Source organism: Panthera leo, chromosome B4 (assembly GCF_018350215.1).
Source record: "Panthera leo isolate Ple1 chromosome B4, P.leo_Ple1_pat1.1, whole genome shotgun sequence".
NCBI lineage: Eukaryota > Metazoa > Chordata > Mammalia > Carnivora > Felidae > Panthera > Panthera leo.
Genome location: NC_056685.1, coordinates 386,219 through 406,892, shown reverse-complemented (window position 1 = coordinate 406,892; position 20,674 = coordinate 386,219). Strand labels below are relative to the sequence as shown.

The 20,674-nt window shown below is 46.9% G+C and overlaps 1 protein-coding gene across 4 annotated transcripts in view; it reads left to right on the top strand.

Annotated features, from left to right (window-relative positions):
* The window catches only part of DIP2C (disco interacting protein 2 homolog C), a 412,233-nt gene that overhangs the window by 182,345 nt on the left and 209,214 nt on the right, over positions 1 to 20,674 (top strand). The gene's annotated exons all lie outside the window — the stretch shown is intronic.

Below are 20,674 nucleotides of genomic sequence, written 5' to 3'. Positions count from 1 at the left end.
GCGTGGTCCCCGCCCCGTCGACAAGAGGGCTCCGGGTGTGAGTCCCGAGCCCGTCGACCCCGGGGGGGGGGGGGGGCTCCTCTGGGCGTTGCCAGGGCACGTTGTGAGAGGCCGAGTTTGCGCAGTAGAGGTGGGGCTGGGTGTACGCCGGCAGGAGAGTTCGCGGGACCTCTGAGCGGGACGCTGGCCCACGTGAGGGCTCGCCCCGGTCGGGGACGGCGTGGGGCGGGACGCGGTGCGTACTGAGCTTTGCACCCACGCTTGAGCGCGGCTTCCTCCCGGGGGCGGACGGAGGCGTTCTAGCAGCGGCTGTGAATTTTAGACCGTTGCGCCTGCTCTTTTACGGGCCGTGTCTTGTGGGTGCAGCTCAGACGCCAAGTGGGCGTCCCCTCTGCGCCTGCACGGAGCCGAGAGCTCTGGGCAGGCAGAGCCTCACGCTGAACCCCACGCTGTCGTGTGGTTACGGGCCGGTCCGTGTTGTTGGGCCTCCGTCCCCCTGACCGGCGGGAGCCCTGATGGGTTCGTCATCGGTGAGCTCGGCGGGGGTTTCCGTTAATCATTAGCAACACCCACGTTGTGTTCATTTGTCCTGCACGTGTTGAGGGTTTACTCTGCGGAAACGCTGGCGAATGAGATTCCACTCCTCACCTTTCTGGGCTTCAGTCCTCTCATCTGTGCAGCAGGGCTGTTAGCACTGCCTTCTGCACAGTGTGGCTGGGGAGACAGAGTAACGCATTTAAAATGCTGTTGAAAGCTTTGGTGGCGCGTATGTGGCGGCGACTTTTTCACTATCGTAGCCTTTACTGTATTAAAATTTGGTAACACCCCGTTTTCCCCCCAGTTTATGTATTTCCTTGGTTTGGTGTTCCTTTCCTTTGCAAATGACTGAAACACAGAAGATTTCGGGGTGATCAGGCACTTCAGGGGAAAGCTTAATGTCACAGGCTGAGAGCATGGCGTTCGCTATCAGACCGGCTGGATTCGAACCCTGTGGCCCCCACCAAGCAGTTAATGTAATTTTCCGCCTTGAGCCCCAGATCTCTCCCATACTGAGCCCTGACAGGTGCCAGTGGGATTGTTGTAAGGATCAAAGAAAACAGCGTACAGCAAGTGTTCACAAGCTGCAGTGCTTATTGTGTGTACAGGATCCATTAGGGAGGGAAGGCAGTGGCGTCCAGGGCCCCAGCTTGTTGGCTGTAAGGTGCTCATGCTCAGGTGTGTTTGGATCTCAAGTCCACGGGTGTCTAAAGCAATCTCACATAATTAGGGTCTAGTTAAAAAAGATAATTGGTTTTTGGATTAATCTTCATAATTCTAGCTGTTACAACAAGTCTCAAGATTTTAATGGCCTAACTCCAACTCATGTGGAGTTCTTGGCCAGCAGGTGGCCTTTGGGACAAGTGCTGGCGGCCGTGGGTGCACCCGCCATCTTCCTGGCAGTCTCTACGTTCAGGCATTGTGGGGAGGGACAGGATGGGCCAGTGCGTCAGCTGTCATGGCGTCACCACGTGTCTGATGTAGCGGACTGGTCTCAGCCACAGCTGGCATGCCTCTGACACGCCTGACACCTCTGACCCTGGAAGAAGCTGGGACCAAAGTCCAGCTGTGCAGCAAGAAGAGCGAGCGGGTTTGGGTCTGGTCCGTCTCCAGGTAGAGGCAGGATTGAAGGCTCTGTGGATGGTTCCATTAAACTGAAGACCACGAAGGCACTGCGTGGTTCTCTGCTGCCTCAACTGTGGCAGTCCTTAGGGTTGGGTGAGGAGACGAGGTTTGCTTCTGCTCGGAAGAGTCCCTGTTTGTGTGTTTTCTGTTTCTGCCGTGGCAGCTTCGTGGACCTCCTGTTGAGTCTTTGCCAGGAGAAGAACCCAGAGCTCAGAGATGAGGTTTCCTGAACTGAGTAGGAAGTAGAGCCATGATTTTTTCTCAGTTCCCTTTCCTGGTCCACAGTAGCTTTTCCTTGTGTGTATCTCTCTGGTCTCTCTTCTGTTTCTTGTCTTGGCTTATCTCATTTTGTGGGCATTTTAAATATTTTTATATTTAGTTCCTGTTGACGCTTCCTTTTCTCCACTTGTGTTCTTTTCCTGGTCTCACCACTTATCACTTTGTAACGACCAATGTGTGTGTCACTTTCCCCCTTGAGGACACAAGTTGTCATAACTGGAATTTGACACCAGAGATCAGAAAAGTCCTCGTATTGAGAAGTGTGGACTCTGGTGGACCTGTCACAACTGGTTGTCCAGAACTTACTGTGACCGTGTTTAAATCGACTCTGTCACGTAATGCCTTCAGAAGTGTGTTTTTAAATAGTGTGTGTGTTTAAACGTGTTTGTTGTTCTGCCCAGGGCTTGGTGAACTGAGCCTGTTGCGGCCGAGTTGTTGCTCCCCCATCCTGCCTTGGGGCGAGTGCATGTGGGGAGTGTGTGGCACAGCAGTTGGGAGTCGAGGTGCTTCTCTCCTCATGTCCCAACACACCATGCACCCCAGTGCTGTATGCTTTACACAGTCATTGTTACAGGGCTGGGTTAATGAGACATTCCAAAGTGTAAATTAAAATTTTCAGTTTTCTCTTCTTTCCTTATGGAGTTACCAGCTCCTGCTGCAGCCAAAGTGTCAGCCAGCCTGGTTTTTCCATGACACTGAGTTAGTAATTTGTTTCATTAGAGGATTTTAAAAATGGTTGCTATACTTTATTAGCTGTCTGTGCCTACAAAATGCCAAGACGTTGGTAAATACACATGATCCAGAGAGAATCGCTTTCTCTGAACGCTTCAATTTAAATGTACACAGGCATGCACACACATGCAGGCACGCACACATGCATACACAGACACATGCACACACAGGCAGGCACAGACATGCATACACATGCATACACGTACATATGTGCACATAGAGACGTGAACACGCATGCACATACATGCAAGGACACATGTTCACAGACATGCACACACGGGCATGCACATGCACACAGACATTTGCACATACACACAAGCACATAATGCACACATGGATGCACACACGTACACACAGATGCACACACAGGTAGGCACATATGTATGCAGACACACACAGATACACATATATACAGACACAGGCACATACAGAATTGCATCCATACACACCTTTTTTTTCCTCCCAGGATTTTGAACTTTTTAAATTTTAGTACCGAACTTTATAAGACTCTCTGTGCCCAAAGATGGGAGCAGGAAAATAGTTCTGCTGTGGTTTCTTTGAGTCTCAGTGAACCTGTGTGCTTTTTGTAAATCTTACACACTTTGAGTTGTGTTGGCTTAAGGCTAAAATCCTGCATTCACGGGATACAGGGGTTAGAATACTGGCTTGTGTTCGTCCTTGGTCGTGCTCCAGTGAGTCATGAATTTATCTGGATGTGTCTCCCGAAGGTACTGTGTGTGGAAAGCGCATTGGAACGTGGACAGTGGTAGCTCTGTTAAGAGCAGTCGTCGTCCAGCTGCACCCACCACGCGTGACCAAGTTTAACTGCCATACCTCCCCCCTAATCTCCTTGTGCCAACAAACTGCTGTAGACGCCCCATGGTGTCTCAGCACTCTCCCTTTTCTTTGAAAAAGAGAATTGCTCACCAATGCTCGTGACTCTTTAGAGTGATATTTTTGTTGAGGTGTGATTGCCGTTGGATATCCTATTAGCTTTGGGTGTATTTGATGTTTTTACACATCATGAGCTGATCCCCATGTTGTAAGTGTAGTCACCATCGAAAGTTACCACGTTATTAACGACTATATTCCCTATGCTGTCCATGACATCCCCACAATTATTTATTATTTTATAACTGGACGTTTCTACCTCTTAATCCTCTTCACCTATTTCTCCTGCCCCCAACTTCTGCCCATCCTGCTACATTTGTTCTCTGTACTTGTGAGTCTCTTTCTAATTTGCTTTGTTTAAATTCCCCACAGAAGTGAAATCATACGGACTTGTCTCTGACTTACTTCATTCAGAATTATATTCTCTAGATCCATCCATGTTTCAGAAGTGGCCGAGCTTTCATTCCTTTTTTAAGGCTGAGTAACATTCCTGTATGTGTGTAAATGCCCCACATCTTCCATTTATCTGTCTGTGGACACTTGGGCTGCTTCCCTATCTTGGCTGTTGTAAATAACGCAGTGAACGTGGGGTGCAGATACCTCTTCAGATTGGTGTTTTTGATCTTCACATAAATACCCAGAAGTAGGAATTCCTTACGATAGTTCGATTTTTAACTTTTTGAGGAACCTCCGCACTGCGGTCCGCAGTGGCTGCACCAGTTTGCATTCCCACCAACGGTGCCTCACTGTTGCACTGTCAGCACTCGTTTGTTGTCTTTTTGATACTAGCCGTCCCACAGGTGTGTGGTGATACCTGATTTTGATTTGTATTCCTCTGATGATGAGTGAGTTGAGCAACTGTATGCCTTTGGGAAAACGTTTACTAAAGTCCATTTCCCATTTTTAAAGTTGGGCTATTTAGTTTTTTTGATACCGTGTAAGTTCTTTATGTATCTCGGATATTACCCCTACTGGATATGACTTATAAATATCTTTTCCCATTTATTAGATTGCCCTTTCATTTTGTTTCCTTCGCTGTGCAGAAGTGTTTCAGTTTGATGTGAGCCCATGTATTTATTTTTGCCTTTTGTTGCCCTTGCCTGAAGGATACAGGTGCAAAAAATATTGCTAAGACCAATGTCAGAGAGTTTACTGTTTGTGTTTTCTTCTGGGAATTTTATCATTTTAGATCTTCCATTTAAGTCCTTAATCCATTGTAAATGTATTTTTGTGTATGGTGTAAGAAAGTGGTCCAGTTTCATTCTTTTGCATGTGGGTGCCCAGTTTTCCAGCACCATTTGTTGAAGAGACTGTTTTTCTCCCCATTTTGTATTCTTGCCTCCTTTGTCATGGATTAATTGAACATGTTAGCCTGGGTTTATTTCCAGGGTGTTTCTCCTGGTCTGTTGATGTGTGTGTCTGTTTTCATGCCATTTATCATGCTGTTTTGATTACTCCAGCTTTAGGAAGATAGTCTGACACCAGGAAGCATGATGCCTCCAGCTTTGTTCTTCCTCCCGATTACTGTGGCTATTTAGTGTCTTTGGAGGTTCCATATATTTTTAGGATTTTTTTATGTTACTTCTGTAAAAATGCCCTGGTTTTTTTGATGGGTATTGCATTGAATCTGTAGATTGCTCTGGATAGGCATGGACATTTCAACTCTAGTAATTCTGATCTGTGAGCAAGGGGTATTTGTGTCATCTTCAGTTTTTTTCATCTGTGTTTCAGAATACAGGTCTTTCACCTCTGTGGTTAAATTTACTCCTGAGTATTTTATTCTTTTTGATGTAATTGTAAATGGGGCTGTTAAAAATTTCTCCTTCTGATAGCTTCCTATTAGTATAGAAATATAACAGATTTTGTATGTTTTGTATTGTACACCTTTATGGAATTCATTTATTTTTAGTGTATTCTACGTACAGTGTTGTGCCATCTGCAAATAGTGATTGTTTTACTTCTTCCTTTCTGATTTGGTTGCCTTTAAAGTGATTTCCACAGGTGGATGGTGGGGCAGATGGAGGTGAGACCAGGTCTGTGTTCTCAGGGTGGGTCCAGTGTCATTTGAGAAAATATATTCAGTATGGTTACTGTTGTCATAATACACAGCAAGAAAGGGAAGCTTGACACATTTTTTTTTAACTGGGGATGTGCTGCAGAGAAATGAGATTCATAGATTGAGGGGTTAATAGATGAAGAAGCTTGGGGTGGCTCAGTCGGTTGAGCATCTGGTTCTTGATTCTGGCTCAGGTCATGACCCCAGGGCCATTGGTCTCTGTGCTGAACATGGAACCTGCTTGAGATTCTCTCTCTGTCCCTTCTTCTTTCTCTCTATCTGTCTCTTCTTCCCCCACCTCCTCTGGTCTCACTCTATCTCTCAAAAAAAAAAAAACAACAGCTTGAGAAGCTGACAGGCCGTGCCCTGATTGTCACGGGCACACGTGCTGTAGCCGTGGACAGTAGAGGCAGCCCTGTCTGCAGCGCGTCTTAGACTCCCGGACGGCTCATGTTTTTGTGGCTATATAATCTTTGAAAGGGATTGAAGGAATTGATGGAGTGTTACTAATCCCTTCTTTACGTATTGGTTGTTTCCTTTAAATGTTTGGAGTTGTAATGGCTCCTCAAAGCACTTGGGAGCCACGACTGCTCTGTGCGGCAGGACATTTTCTCCCTCCAGGGCGAGCCCAGGTCCAGTGAGGCGGCCAGAATGCTGCAGAGGCAAGGATACAGTGCGACGACGAGAGCCTGGTCTCCTGGGGCGGGAGTAGGCCCTATTCACCCATGGAATCTCCTAAGTCACGCCTGTAAGATGTTTGCATGACTGAAGGTATTAAACCCACTACCCGCCAGCCATTCGCATGAGCTCACAAAGGAATACGTGAGAGTAACTGTGTCAGGAAACAGATGTAAACGAGCTTAGCTGTGCTCTTTCCCACCTCTACCTGGAGTAGGTTCTGTTTGGTGAAAGTGAGGGTTTGCCCTGCAAGAAAGGGGACCATGCAAATGTAAGGTGTGGTACCTTTGTCATTTTGGTTTGTTTCCTCTCTTTGACATGAAGCTGGAAAGAAGCAGGTTAGCTGGCACATCTTGTTAGTCTTTATGCTTTTTTTTTTTTTTTTTTTTAAAAAGAAGATATACAGAATTATTTAGTTGCCAAGTAAGGTAACACAAAATACCAGGAAAAAGTTTCACTGTCTATAATTTAGATCACTGAGATTTCAGGGTATTTTCTTCTGAATTGGCATCCTGTAGCTTTAGGAACCTATTTTTATTCATCTTTTACTATCTTGGTCCTAACATGGAAGCTGGTAATGAAATCCTCGGTTTGAGGCAGGATCACTCACTGCATTTCCACCCTAAAACTTCAGGGGAGTAACAACAGGGTGCAGTGTGTGTATCTGGGACGACTAGCCCTTGTCCTTCTGCATGAAGGGAATCTGGAAGCAGCTCTGACCTTGGGTGTGGGAGCACAGACCATCATCCTGCTGATAGCTGTTCTCGTGTGTTCAGTGTGGGCTGTATCTTCTCCAGAGCATGTGAACAAATTTCTGCCCAGTGGTGATTTGACAATGATTTCTATACGTCACAGAGACTTGGGGATAAATATTCTCTGTTGTTCACCCTTACTCTGGACACTGGACAGGCACGCTCTAGTGGGGAAGGCTGGGGTACTCCATCTGTAAACTACAGGGAGTTGAAGGGGAGGTCTTTCCATGAATTCTTTCCTTTTTTTTTTTTAAATTTTTTAATGTTTATTCATTTCTGAGAGAGAGAGAACGAGAATGGGAGGGACAGAAAAAGAGGGAGATACAGAATCCAAAGCAGGCTCCAGGCTCTGAGCTGCCACACAGTGCCTGATGTGGGGCTCAGACTCACGAACCGTGAGATCATGACCTGCGCCGAAGTCAGATGCCCAACCAACTGAGCCACCCAGGTGCCCCTCCGTGCAGTTGTTTCTTAGCTCACAAAGGTAGGCCAATTTTACCTATTACCCCCAAATAGAAGGAAGTTGCCATGTTCAAGTAGTATGATCAGGAAGCTGTAGTTTAATTCTTGGGTGAAATAATCACTATGTCAATATGCCTTTTGACTTGGCTTTGAAATCAGAATGACATGGAACTTTAGGCTAAGTCCCTGTGATGGGTCCAGACATAAGCTGTTATAGCTACAGAGTTTATCAGGTGTGTAAGAATCTTTATGAAAACCTTGGCGGGGGGGTGAGAATGGACAGGAAGATTCTTCTCAAAAGGAATTCAAAAGTGTTAGCAATGCCACCTAATTTTCTGTAGAAGGTCCATCAAAGTGTGGCTCCTTTTCCAGTTTAACAGGAGGTTAAGAGCTGGAGAAATACTTCTGAATGTTGCTGAAATTGCGTTTTCTCTTTCACCTTGTGTGTAAACTGTGGGTTTCCAGGTGGTTGCTGGGGGCTCGCGGGGGTAGTCAGGTGGTGCCGTGAGTGGGGGACACCTAGTGGTTTTCTTCAGGCTGGTACACTGCATGCCTTGTAGCCTGTGATGCTGTCTCTACTTTTCATAGGAATTCTGTCTTGTTTTTAAGATTAACATATAGTAAAACTAACTCTCTGGTGCCCAGATCTGTGCGTTTCATGGTGCTTATTTCGCAAGCTTTTGTTCCACCCTTTTGACATGTCTGTTCATGTCTTTGCCAGGCTCTTAATCAGGATGCTGTCTGTCCTTTGTTAGAGGTGTGGTTTGAAAATATTTTCTCCCAGTCACTAGCTTAGTGTTCATTCTCTGAAGAGTGCCTTTTTCAGAACAAATTTTTAAATTTTGATGAAGTCCACTTCATTATTTTTTTATGGCTCATATTCTTTGTTTAACCCAAAGTTATACGGATTCTCCCCTGTGTTCTCTTCTAAAATTTTAGTTTTGCTAATACATTTAGCTCTGTCATCTATTTTGAGTTATTTGAGGGTTAGGTTGAGATGACGATGATTCTTTTTTTTGCATATAGATACCAGTTACTCCAGCCATGTTGAAAAGACCATCCTTTCCCTATTTAATTCATTTTGCACCCTTGTCAAAAAGCATTTAGACGTGTGTGTGGTCATATTGTTTTGATTTTTGTAAATTTATGATAAATCTTAAATATGGTAGCATGAAACCTCCAACTTTATTCTCATTTTTTTGCTATTCTGGTTTCTTTGACTTTTCATATATCTTGTAGAATGGGGTATATCTAAAAGAATTCTGCTAGGATTTTAGTTTGATCATGTTAAATGTATCCATTAATTTGGAGAGAACTGGCATCTTTATGTTCACGGACATGGTATGTCTCTTAATTTGTATGGATCTTCTCTGATTTCTTTCTTCACTGTTTCATACTTGTCAGCATACAGATTCTGTAAAAATCCTACAGATCCTATACATGTTTTGGATGTTTTGTTAGGTTTATATCTAAGTACTTCTCATTTGTATAGCTACTGTAAATGATATGTAAAGGTAAAATGTTTTTAAAAATTTAGTCCCAGATACTCATTATTAGTGTATATTAATATGATTTGATTTGGTATGTTGTGACCTTGCTAAAGTCAGTTAGTAGGTCTAGCAGTTAATTTTATGGATTCCTTGGGATTTTCTTTGTAGGCTTTTGGTTTTTTCTGTTTTCAGTTTCTCTGATTTCTGCCCTTTGTTATTTCTTTCCCTTCACTTGCTTTGGATCCCCCACCCCCAACTTTCTTAAGGTAGAAGAAGGGTAGATTAGTGATTTCAGACCTTTCTTTTCAGATATGAACTTTTAATGCCATAAGTGTACTAATCACTATTTTGGCTATATTCCAGAAATTTTGGTTTCCATTTTTGTTCAGTGGGAAATATCTTTGACTCTCATTTGAGAGGTCAAGGTACTTTTGTGTAGTTCATCCAAATCTCATTTTGGCTAGCGATCACGATTAGGATTTGTGCAGGTTTATTTCCAGCATTCCCACCTGATATTCTCATGGTCTGTGCCTTGACCGGCCACTAACAGCAGTGGAGCTTGTCAGGGAGGTTGGCTGATGTGTGGAGTGTTGGTGATGTAAAAGTCATTACCGTGTGGGAGTTTGAACTTGAGTGCCATGACGACAGGGATGACAGGGGTCTTCTGGTTTGTATTCTGCTGTTGCCTCATACCAGGACCAGGGCTCGGCACGCAGCAGGCATGTGAGGCTTTTTATGTGTTTGGCGTTGTACTTCTTACGCATTGATCAAGTGTAATTTCACTTTTGTACTTACTCACCCTGGTCTCTGGGCTTATGTCAGCTGCTTTGCTCTGGAAGCTATTTTGCAACATGACCATGTTTTCAAGCCAGTTTTTTTTTTTAATGTTTATTTCTGAGACAGAGAAACAGAGCATGAGCAGGGGAGGGGCGGAGAGAGAGGGAGACACAGACTCAGAAGTAGGCTTCAGGCTCTGAGCTGTCAGCACAGAGCCCGACGCGGGGCTTGAACTCACAAACTGCGAGATCATGACCTGAGCTGAAGTCGGACGCTTAACCTACTGAGCCACCCAGGGGCCCCTCAAGCCATTTTATATGTTGATTTAAGCTTTAGTTACTTGTTATTTTTTCTTATTTTATGTAAAAGTTGTTTTTTTGTTTTTGTTTTTTTTCTATTTTGTCATTCTGTGTGCTCATCTTTCCTCTATTGGGATGTATGGTGCCAGTGTCTGTTATTTTGTAAAGATTAAAAAGTTACCTTTAATCATGTGTGTAGTCAAATATCCAGCAGAGGTTTGTTGATTCCAGCAGTAAAGCAGATACCTCAAACAGTTTATCATCAGGTACAAGATTGTATACATTATGCTTTATTATTGGCCTTTTGAATAAAATGTATTATTAATAATTGCCACTTGATCCAAGTTGGGCAGAATGTTTAAAAAGCACAGTGTTTCCGTGAGTAAAAAGTTTATATTTTCATGTTTCTTTTTAAGTAGGTAGTGGTTCATCAGAGTTTTATCATGCACACATTAGGTGCCGGGGCTGTGAAGATGTTTTATTCCCAACAGTTCAGAATAGTTTTGGTCTTGTTCGCAGGTGGATTTGTGCACTTCAGCATGTTTTCTGGAGGGACTCTCATAGGTCATCGGTCTCACAAAAAGTATACATCTTTTTTAATGATTACATAAAATTATCCAAATAACTAGTTTATCACATGTGTCTCCTGGCATATCTGCCCTCTCCTTTTTCCTCCCTGCCTCCAAAATCCTTGAAATTAACAGCAAGACTTTACAGGACTGAGCCATTATTTTAGAAAGCAGGATTAAAAATATATATACAATTTGAAGATAAAATGATTTAAAAAATCTTGACATATTCTGTCTCTTGACCCCAACAAGAGGGCCATCATACTTACCCATTCTTATTTCCCATTACTCGGCCAGATGGGGCAATTTAAGAACGTCATTAGAATCATTAACTTAGTCACTACTTTATTTCCACCTTTAAAAAGTTTCAAAAACTTTTATCTTCGGTCCAGCAGATGATGGGGCCATGTCTCTCTCATGTACCATCCTCTACCAACTGCTTGGCACATAGTAGGTATTAATACGTGTTTGCTGGACGAATGAATGAGTGAATGGTACTAAAACTCCAGACCCTCTGATGGCATTAGGAAATTCCGAGCTCAGGTGCAGGCCAAAGCTTCAGTGTTACTTTGCTGCTGTTTTAGGTGGGATGCCCTACTGAGCTGTAGATTTCTGCATTTCCTGAAGGTCAGAGTGACTCCTTGGTGCTGTTTTATTCAGTCTGAAAGAAGGGGGCGGGTGATGGGGCTCCTTATTTCTAGGGAGGAAGACTGGGCTTGCATCACTATGCCTGATGTGCGGTGCTCACCAGCATCTCCACGCTCCCTGAAGTGCTCCTGGGGCCTGCAGGTGGGGCGGGTAGGTGTGCTGCAGGGAGTGAGTGTGAGCTCACTTTGGGCCCTAACCTCTGACCCATGGGCAGGTAGCTGTGAGGGGAAGTAGGCCCCTGTGTGTGGATATGCAGAAGAGGGCATGACCCCGCCCAAATGTCCTATGAAAGTTTGTAGGTGGCCTGCACTTGCTGGCAGGTCCCCAGTTGTGTTCCCTGAGTCTGAACCTACTTGGGTCCTTTGTGCCCCAAGAGCCCACCTGAGTTGAGAGCTGGCCACTCTCCAGCCATGGCAGTGTCCAGTCCCAGGCCACCCCTTAGGTCATTTTAAGCTTTAGGGGTTAACGTATCAATGATTTCTTTAGGATGACAGTGACACTTAGAGAATGACATCTGGACGTTGAAGGTGTCCTTGGGACAAGTACTCATTAAATCCCAACAGCCCAGAAAGCAACACAGCTACGTAAGCATGCCACATTAATTTTTGACCAAGGAGCGAAAGCAATTCATTGGGGGAAGGATAAGCTTCTCCAGAATCATGTTGGAACAGTTGGATGTCCGTAAGAAAAAAAATCTAGATCTGAATCCCACACTTACACAAAAATCTGCTTAAGGATCATAGATGTGAGTGTAAAATGTGAACCTGTGAAACTTATAGCAAAAAATCATAGAAGATCTTCAAGATTTAGGCTTAGGCAAACAGGTTGTAGACTTGAATCTACAAGCACAGTCCTTTCAAAAATTAAGAGAGAAATATTGATGAATTGGATTTCATGAAAATTAAAACCTGCTCTGTGAAAGAGGGTGGACAGACCAGGTACAGATGTGGATAGTATGTGCAACCCACATGCTCAACAACAGACTGGCATTCACAATACATAAAGAACTTTCCGAATTCAACATTATCCCTAGAAATCCAGTGAGAAAACAGGCTAAAGACATGTACAGACACTTCACTAGAGAGGATGTGCATATGGAAAAAAAAAAAAAAAACAACAACACGAAAACAGGCTCGGTATCATTGGCTGTTAGAGAAAAGCAAAGTAAAACCATTTTGAGATGCTGCTGCCTTCCCATCAGACTGGCCCAAGTAAAAACAGCAGTGGCACCCAACAGGGTATGCAGTAGCTGTCTTTGGGGACCCTGCTTGGAACCTGTTTCCGTGTTGCCTTGGGTCTCTTTGGCAGGGCACAGGTGGTCAGGTCTCTCACCTCTCTGTGAGCTTCCTCTCGTGACGCTGTGTTGGGGCAGACCAGGCGTCCTCTCAGATTGCTTTGCCTTGTTGGTATTGCCACAAAAACAGCCGAGCAGACTACCATAGCTGTAGCGACCCTCAGTGGAGCTGTTTAAATGATTCCAGGAACACTTAAGACCAAACTCTAGGTGAGTGAGGGTGTGTTTATGAAACAGGGAGATAGTACTTTTATGTTTGTGGAAAACTAGGACAGCCTCTCTTTTGGATCCTTTTCTGCTGGCACTCCCGTAACTGATGTGTATAAATAATGGTTCTGAGTTTTGTTTCAGGAACACGATTTTCTGGGTGTTGGGGTTTCTGCACTGGAATGAACTTTTGTATCTACTAATGGGCCTGTTTTCCTCCTGTTGTTTCAGTACGAAGCCTTTGGTAAACTCCATAGTTTTCTCGTTCTCCTTTGGTGCCCATGTAGCCCTTTCCGACCGGGCACCGAGGGGTGGAGTTCATAACCACTGCCGGTGCTTGGCCCACACGCCCTGCCTTTGCTGCCTGCTGCGCGCTTGCCACGGGCCACGCCTGAGACCGTCCTGGTCCTAGGAGTGACACGGACATTGTTGGTTCTGTTTGCCCTCTTTCCACTTCTGCAGAAGGTGTGGACACATTTCATGGTGGGACAGCGGGGGAGCTTCAGAGGATGGGCACCTGACGGTCCTGGGTGGTGCCTTTGGCGGGCCTGTGGGCAAGTGCGGTAGCCAGGTCAGGCCACCCCTTCACTGGAAGATGAGCAGGAGGATGGTTACGGGAACTCTGAAGTATAAATGCCTTTATTTGTAAGGTGCCCAGGAAGATCCCGAATCATGAGACAGCCCGTACCCGTCCTTTTCCCTTCTGTGCTTCGTCCCCTCCCAATCCAAGGTACAGACGCTGTCCCTGTCGTTGGGCAGGAGGCTCACTCATGGGGTCTCTGGGGCTTGGATGAGAGAGGGGGGCCAGCCGGGACCCTGCCCTCAGCTCCTTCTGAATTTCTAGCTAGAAATCATGAAAAATGGTGTCCATCACCCAACCTTACCCCTTCCTGCTCTCCCACAGAGAAAGAGTCACAGCATCTAGTAAAACCTGCTTACCTGTGGGACTCGGGATCCACAAAAGTGAGTCCCGTCTGGAAAGTGGGAGCAGCTGTGTTTCAGACTTCTGTGGTCTTTTCAGGAACACTGTTCTTGGAGTGTGAGACTGTTTCCTCCTTTTCTGAGGGAAGGATCTCTGAATCTCAGAAAATACCAAGAAAGGACGCTTGTTTAATGTATTTATAGCAAGTGATCACAGCAAGTTAAATGTTCTGGACTGACCGGGCAGGAGGGAGGCCTTGCAGCCAGAGAACAAAGCAGCCTCACACTTACAAAGCCTCCCTCACCTGCACAGCAGACCTACAGCATCCTAAGAATTTGACAGGTTCTTTTGGGATTCTTGAAGAGCCCTGGTGTCCTGTCCGGCTGGGGGGGGGGGGTGCTGGTACAGGGTCCCCTTTACACCCGCAGCTTGGTTGCATGTCTGCTGCGGGGCTGGGCAGACGCCTCCTGTGTGGTTTGGAATAGAACGGACTTCCAATGGGTTATTTTCTTTAAACCTTCATGCAGTTGGAGTTCCTGACAAACCAAAAAAGGCAGCTACAGGGGCCACATGATAATATTTAACAACAAAAAGTAAAACCTTAAGTGATAATATCTGAGACCTTATTGGCTAGGATTAGGATTTTATCACAGTGGCACATTTATGATATTTGTCTTTCTGGTCATGGCATTAGCTGAATGCCTTACGGAAGTTTCTGGTCATTCACATAAACATAAAAATACCAATTGTGTTAATTGGTAGTTCTTCAGAGTCTTTTCCCATCATACTGAGGGTTTAAATGGGCCTTGGTGATTTTGCATTCATACAGAAGGGACTGTCTTCACCCCAATCACCTTACTTAAAATGCCCTATGGAATTCAAGTTTCTGAACTTTACACTGGAAGCGTGGCTTCCATCTTAGAAAACTTGGGGGCAGTGAAAGCAGCCCTGCATCTAGATGGCGTCAGAGGAAGCGTCGTGGCTGTGGGGTGTGTGTTGGCAGGACGTGGGGCCACACTCTGTGAGGACGTACGGGCCCCGCCAGGGGGCTTGGTGTCCACCCTGAGTGCGGTGACCAGCCTTCCGTGTGCTGAGTACTGCGGTCCCATGGCCGTGTTGCCCTTTTAGTGAGGACAGGCGCTGGGCTGGAGGTCATGGGCTGCAAGTGGCTGTCCAGACGATGTGGGACTGTTGGCCCAGGTAGCGGTGTCAGGGAGAGAGGAGAAGCAAGTGGACGTTTTAGAGGGCGTAATGTTGCGTTTCCTCAGTGTTTCTGCTTCTGTAAACGGCCTTTGGCCTCCTCTCCTGGGAGGGTCCTTTTATGGCTGCCTGCTGCCTGTTGGCCGCATGCTAGTGAGCTGAGCAGGTGCTTGGAGGTCTTCCGGGGTGGGAACGCTGCCTGGGCACCCCAGTGTCCCTCACAGTATGAACGGGTCACAGATCACAGAAAGCATTTGTGGGGCTGAAAGTACCTTCTCCCGTCTACTGGTGCTCACTGAGACCTTTCCCGTCCCTTGTATTTGACCTTTTCCACTGCAGTAGAAGGTAGTAGGTATTATTTTTTTTAATTTTTTTAATCTTTATTTTTGAGAGAGAGTGTGTGTGTGTGGGGCGGGCATAGAGAGAGGGAGACACAGAATCCAAACCAGGCTCCAGGCTCTGAGCTGTCAGCACAGAGCCCAACATAGGGCTCGAACCCACAAACCGCGAGATCATGACCTGAGCTGAAGTCGGACGCCCAGCCGACTGCACCACCTAGGTGCCCCGAAGGTAGTAGATATTATTACCGGTATTTTATAAAAGAGAGGTGAGGCCTGGGGAAGTAAACTGACCCTGCAGGTCCCCCAGCTGTGTTCAGGGACAGAAGGGGTCCCGGGTCTGTGTGCTCCCACCACCTTGGACAGGCGGGTGCAAGCACAGACGCCGCAGTCTCTTTCTGCAGAAAGAAAAGCTCAGCACAGAGTGGCTAACACGCCTCCAGCAGCCGGGCCGGGGGGGGGGGGGGGGGGAGAGTGCCTTCCAGGGTGCTCCTGATACCTTATAAAGCCATCAGCCTAGGAGAGGGATGTTAGGAAGGTTCCTGACAGCTGTAAAATTCCAAACATGGGAATGATTGCTTTGTTACATAAGCATTCGTTCCAGCTTCAGATGAAGAATCAAAGTCCTAATGCTGGGAATGGAAACCATCCCATTAGGCTGGTCTGTTTACTCTGATCCCAGCCTGGCTCTGTGGCCTGAGTTTCACTCCTAGGGAGCATCCTGTCACCTTGAGATGTCTTGGTGGTCCAGGCTCCCCCTTCCCAGCCAGGCATCACAGGGCCAGTGGCTCTGCACAGACCCTCGTGGGGCCTGAGTGTATGGTGCGAGGCTGGGTCAGAAAGATGGGGGCCTGCAGTGTCTCCTTCAGCCCTGCATTTGCTTGGCTTCTTTTCTTTTTTTTTAATTTTTTTTTTTTTTACGTTTATTTTTGAGACAGAGAGAGACAGAGCATGAACGGGGGAGGGGCAGAGAGAGAGGGAGACACAGAATCTGAAACGGGCTCCAGGCTCTGAGCCATCAGCACAGAGCCCGACGCGGGGCTGGAACTCACGGACCGTGAGATCGTGACCTGAGCCGAAGTCGGATGCTTAACCGACTGAGCCACCCAGGCGCCCCTGCTTGGCTTCTTTTCAAGGACTTGGGGGTTCAAGGAAACTCTGGGCTACGATGGTAATAAGAGGATGCTTCCTTTGCGGAAGGTGAGAAAGGTCTCTGCTCAGTGTTGCTCAGCTATGTATTGGTAGTTTTGCCTTACTTGGCTTTTCGTTTTAGGTTTAGAACTTGTCCGCAAATTTTTTTTTTTTTTTTTTTTTTTTGTAACGAAAGACATAACTTCAATTTCTTATGAAACTTTAAGTTTTATTGAGCTTCTTGGAGGATGACAATATGGAAATTTTTGCTAAAGTGGGAAGTATTTCAAAAGATCGGTTGCGTTTTCTTCTCACTGAGAAAGGATGATTTCTGCACTTTTGTGTCCTGTGTTCTTACTCCTGAAAGGAAAAAGGCGTTACGTGGACAGGTGTCTTCAACACAGGAGTATGGAAGTATGCCGTTTGGATTTTATGTGGCAAATACTTGAGCAAGGGTTGGTGTGGCAGGAAGGAGTGGCTCCTCCCAGGGTGGCCCTTCTACTCAGAGTCACAGTTTTACCCTGAAGGCTGCATGCTCACCACAGATCCAGGGTGAGGAGGAGAGAGGAGTGCCCATGGAGCCTTCAGCCTGGATGATGAGAGAAGCATGTTTTCACGGTGGTGTTACATCATGGCACGGATTGTCAATCAGCTTTGGGCAGAGACTGGGGAGGCGTCCTGGGAGGACAGAGTCATGTGTGAAGCCAGCCAGCTCGTGTCCGTCCTGTGTACCCCTTCATCCTTTTTCCTTCCATCGCTCCATCCATCCTCCTTTCATCGGTCAATCATCTCTCTCCTCTTTCTCCAACTTCCGTGTCTTTGTTACTGTATCAGCGCAGAAAACCTCACTGGCAGAACGTAAGAGCCCCTGGCGAGAAAATCTGCCTGTATAAACTCACAGTGAGAGGTGGCTACAGATTGATGCTAAAGTAGTTGCAGAGTTCAAAGTAACTGGACTTTCTCCATGGAAAAGCGGCAGCGTTTTTAGCCCTGATGCTTGGGGCGCCTGAATGACCCTGGGCCCTTGGCACAGATACTGGATCCTTTCGGGGAACACACACTGAAGCTGTTGTCTCAGACACCCTAATAATGGAGTCATTGAGCATCCCTCTCTGCCTCTTTCCCAAATGATCCCCAAACAGTTAAATAATCACCCTCTGTGTGCCCCGATGATGAGCACAGACTCTGTCCAGCTGTTTATTGGAAGTCACTCTGTGACATTCCAGTGCCGGCTTGTGTGACTAAACCCACTGACACACGGTGCCTGTTTGTGAAACGGTGGGTCTGGGGCTCAGCAATGTAGGATGCTAGTCCTGACGGCATTGCCCGTATTCTGAGGGAGTCACTTGTGTGTGTGACAGGAGTAAGCTGGCAGCAGCTGTCCAAGGCCTCGTGAGGAAAGCACTACCATGACTTGTGCAGAGTTCTCTGCGGCTGGAGCCCAAGGCCAGGATGGTCCTGCGGGGGGGGGGGGGGGGGGGGGCATGTCGTGGGCAGGTGGCCAGAACGCTGACCACGTCCGTGTTGGCTGGAGTGGACGGTTTCAGGTGTGGCTTCGGTGGGAAGTTGTTTGGGATTTGGTCAGAGTTTGTTTTCTTAGATCTGGGGACCTGGGCCAGAAACAGGAGCACCATTTGCCTGTCAAATCAGTAGTTCTAAGGATTAAAGGCTCTTTGGGACGCGTGGGACAGGGGCTGTGGAAACTTGTCTGTCGTGGTAAATCCCTCTGGTGTGGGCCGTGTGGTCCGGGCTGTGGTGCACACAGGGGGTGCGGCTGTGTGCCAGGAAAGCGTTGTGTGCAAAAACAGTCTGCAAGCCGGATTTGTAGTTTGCCGCCCCCTCATTTAGGTGAAGTTATTTAATAAAAAGTGTCTCTTTTTCCACGCCTGTACGTTTTAAGAGCTGGTAGCAACCTGGGGTCTCTGAGAGTGGGATCTGGAATCCCCTGTGAGCCCGGTGCTTGCGAGCATGATTTCATAGTGGGGCTGGAGCGAATCACCTGCTCAGAAGCACTGACTCCTCCCACCATCCAGCCCCTTCTGAGCCAGGCCAGGAACGTGGGTAGAGATGCTCTGGAGAACAACACTGACGTCTTCTGACTTCATGAAGAGTGAAGAGTGTGTTTTCACCTGGAAAGGGCTTATTTTCCTTGAGGCCTAAAGTCTTAATGGGAGCTTCCTGAAGTAACACAGAGTTAAAACTGAGTTTCCTTGTGGTTGGTCTCTGCTGACAATTAGGTGCAGACTTCCTTCCCCCACACATAGATGTTCATCTGAGAAGTTTTTGAAACTTGAGCTGAATTTTGGGTACGGAACACACCATGAAAGGTGCTGGCCTACCCTGCTGGGACTCAGGTGTAGGACCCTGCAGAGTACAGGTAAACAGCAGGTGTCTACCTCGTGCTCAGGAGGCTGTGTGTGCGGTGGTCCCAGACGTACACCTCACCTGTGCCTTCCTCTTCCTGTCCCTGATTTCATCTCCCCTCCCCTCCCTTGCAGGGAGCAGACGGGCTCTGAGTCCGGGAAAGGCTGACATGAGCCACGGCGGACGCAGGAGCCGTAAATTACAAGGGAACTGGCTTCCTCGATAGCGTTCTTTTCAGAGAACGTTGGGGAAGCATGCGTGGTGAGGGACAGCGAACCCAGGGGCTGAGAGAAGGCGTGGTGGTCCTGCTGTCCTGTCATCTGTCATCTGAGGTGGGGGGGCTCCTCCTTGTCTGTGAGCAGGACTGGGAGCTTCAACCGTCCCCTGGGGCTTGACTGCTTTTCTTATTCTGCCCTCAGGCAGATTGATGTGAAGCAGCCTGGAGGGCCTGGTTCCCCATGGACCACCCTCCCCCTCCTCGGCCGCTGTGGTCCTACCTTGACCACACAGCTTCCAGGCATCGCTGGGATTCCTTCTGCAGATTGGTTTTATCCGTTTTTCCAAAGCCAGATGGCTCCTTGCCTTTAATGTTTGTTTTTTTAAGTTTATTTATTTTGAGAGAGAGAGTGAGTGCTCGGGCACACAAGCAGGGGAGGGACAGAGGGAGGGAGAAAAGGAGAGAGAGAATCCCAAGCAGCACTGTCAGCCCAAAGCTTGATTCGTGGCTCCAACTCCAGAACCGCGAGATCATGACCTGAGTCGAAATCAAGTGTCGGATGATTGACTGACTGAGCCACGCTGGTGCCCCTCGTCTTTAACATTTAAGAGGCGTGGTAGTCGTGGGCAGAAATCAGAAGGCATGGCCGATGACTGCCACTTCTCGGCCGTATCCTAATTCGGTAACTTACTCTGTTTTCCTGGTAAATCACAAACATGCCCCAGAGTGTGTATGTGCACACGGGATGTTTTGGTTGTTGAGATTTTAGACAGCCTTTTAAAACGGGGGACCTGATGGAGCGTCTCCAGAAGCAACTGAGCAGACTTGGTGCTTAACTGTGTTATGTGTGCAGCCATAGCACATACACCTAAGGGCCGCAGACCGTCTGTGTGTCGACAGTGGCCGCTGACACGCCGTCAGCATCGGAAGTGCTCATCGTGGATGGTGGGATACGTTTTCCAGAAACTTTGGTTGTTTAAAAACTAGGTGTGTGTTTCACCTGGCACACGGCCTGCAAAGTGAGCTGTGAGTTTGTCGGGTCGGTCACGGGCAGTCTTTATACAGGGTGCTTGTGGTTTGCTCAGATTCAGTGAGCATATGTCACTAGGAAAAGCAAATTCACCAATTTGTGTATGAGTCATAACTTCTCATTTGCTGTATTTTTATTAAAACTTGAGTTTTTAAGCTCTTCTGGGAATGATGGCTTGTCCCGAATGTTAGGAAAAAATAATCACAAAACGTTCAGGGGCAAACCCAGCATTTTGTGTGTGTTAGTGCTTCCACTCTGTCCTTGGTACTCCGCATTTGGGGAAAAGGTCAGCATGGTGAGCCCCCCTGCTCTTCTGTGCGTGAACCTGTGGCTTTAAAATTTTAATTTATGCTTTAAGGATAAGCACCTTGCTTGCATACTTTGGATTTTTGTAGGTCCCACATTTTCTTGCTCTGTTTTATTTCATGTTTCATCTGGTCTGAGTCATTTATTTCATAAACACCCTAGCAGTTGAGTGTCTGTGGGACCAACAAGCAGGTCAGTCAGTGGAGGAAAATACTAATCAGCAATGGTTTTGGTGGACATCTATCCCCAGCGTAGATGCCTGCAGTTTCCTGTTGGCTAAGCTATTGGGAGCCAGGTAGACTGGGGGCCTTTCTGCTCGGCCCATGTGAATAAAGTCACAAGACTCACTCTGGGTCCAGTCAGAGCCGGA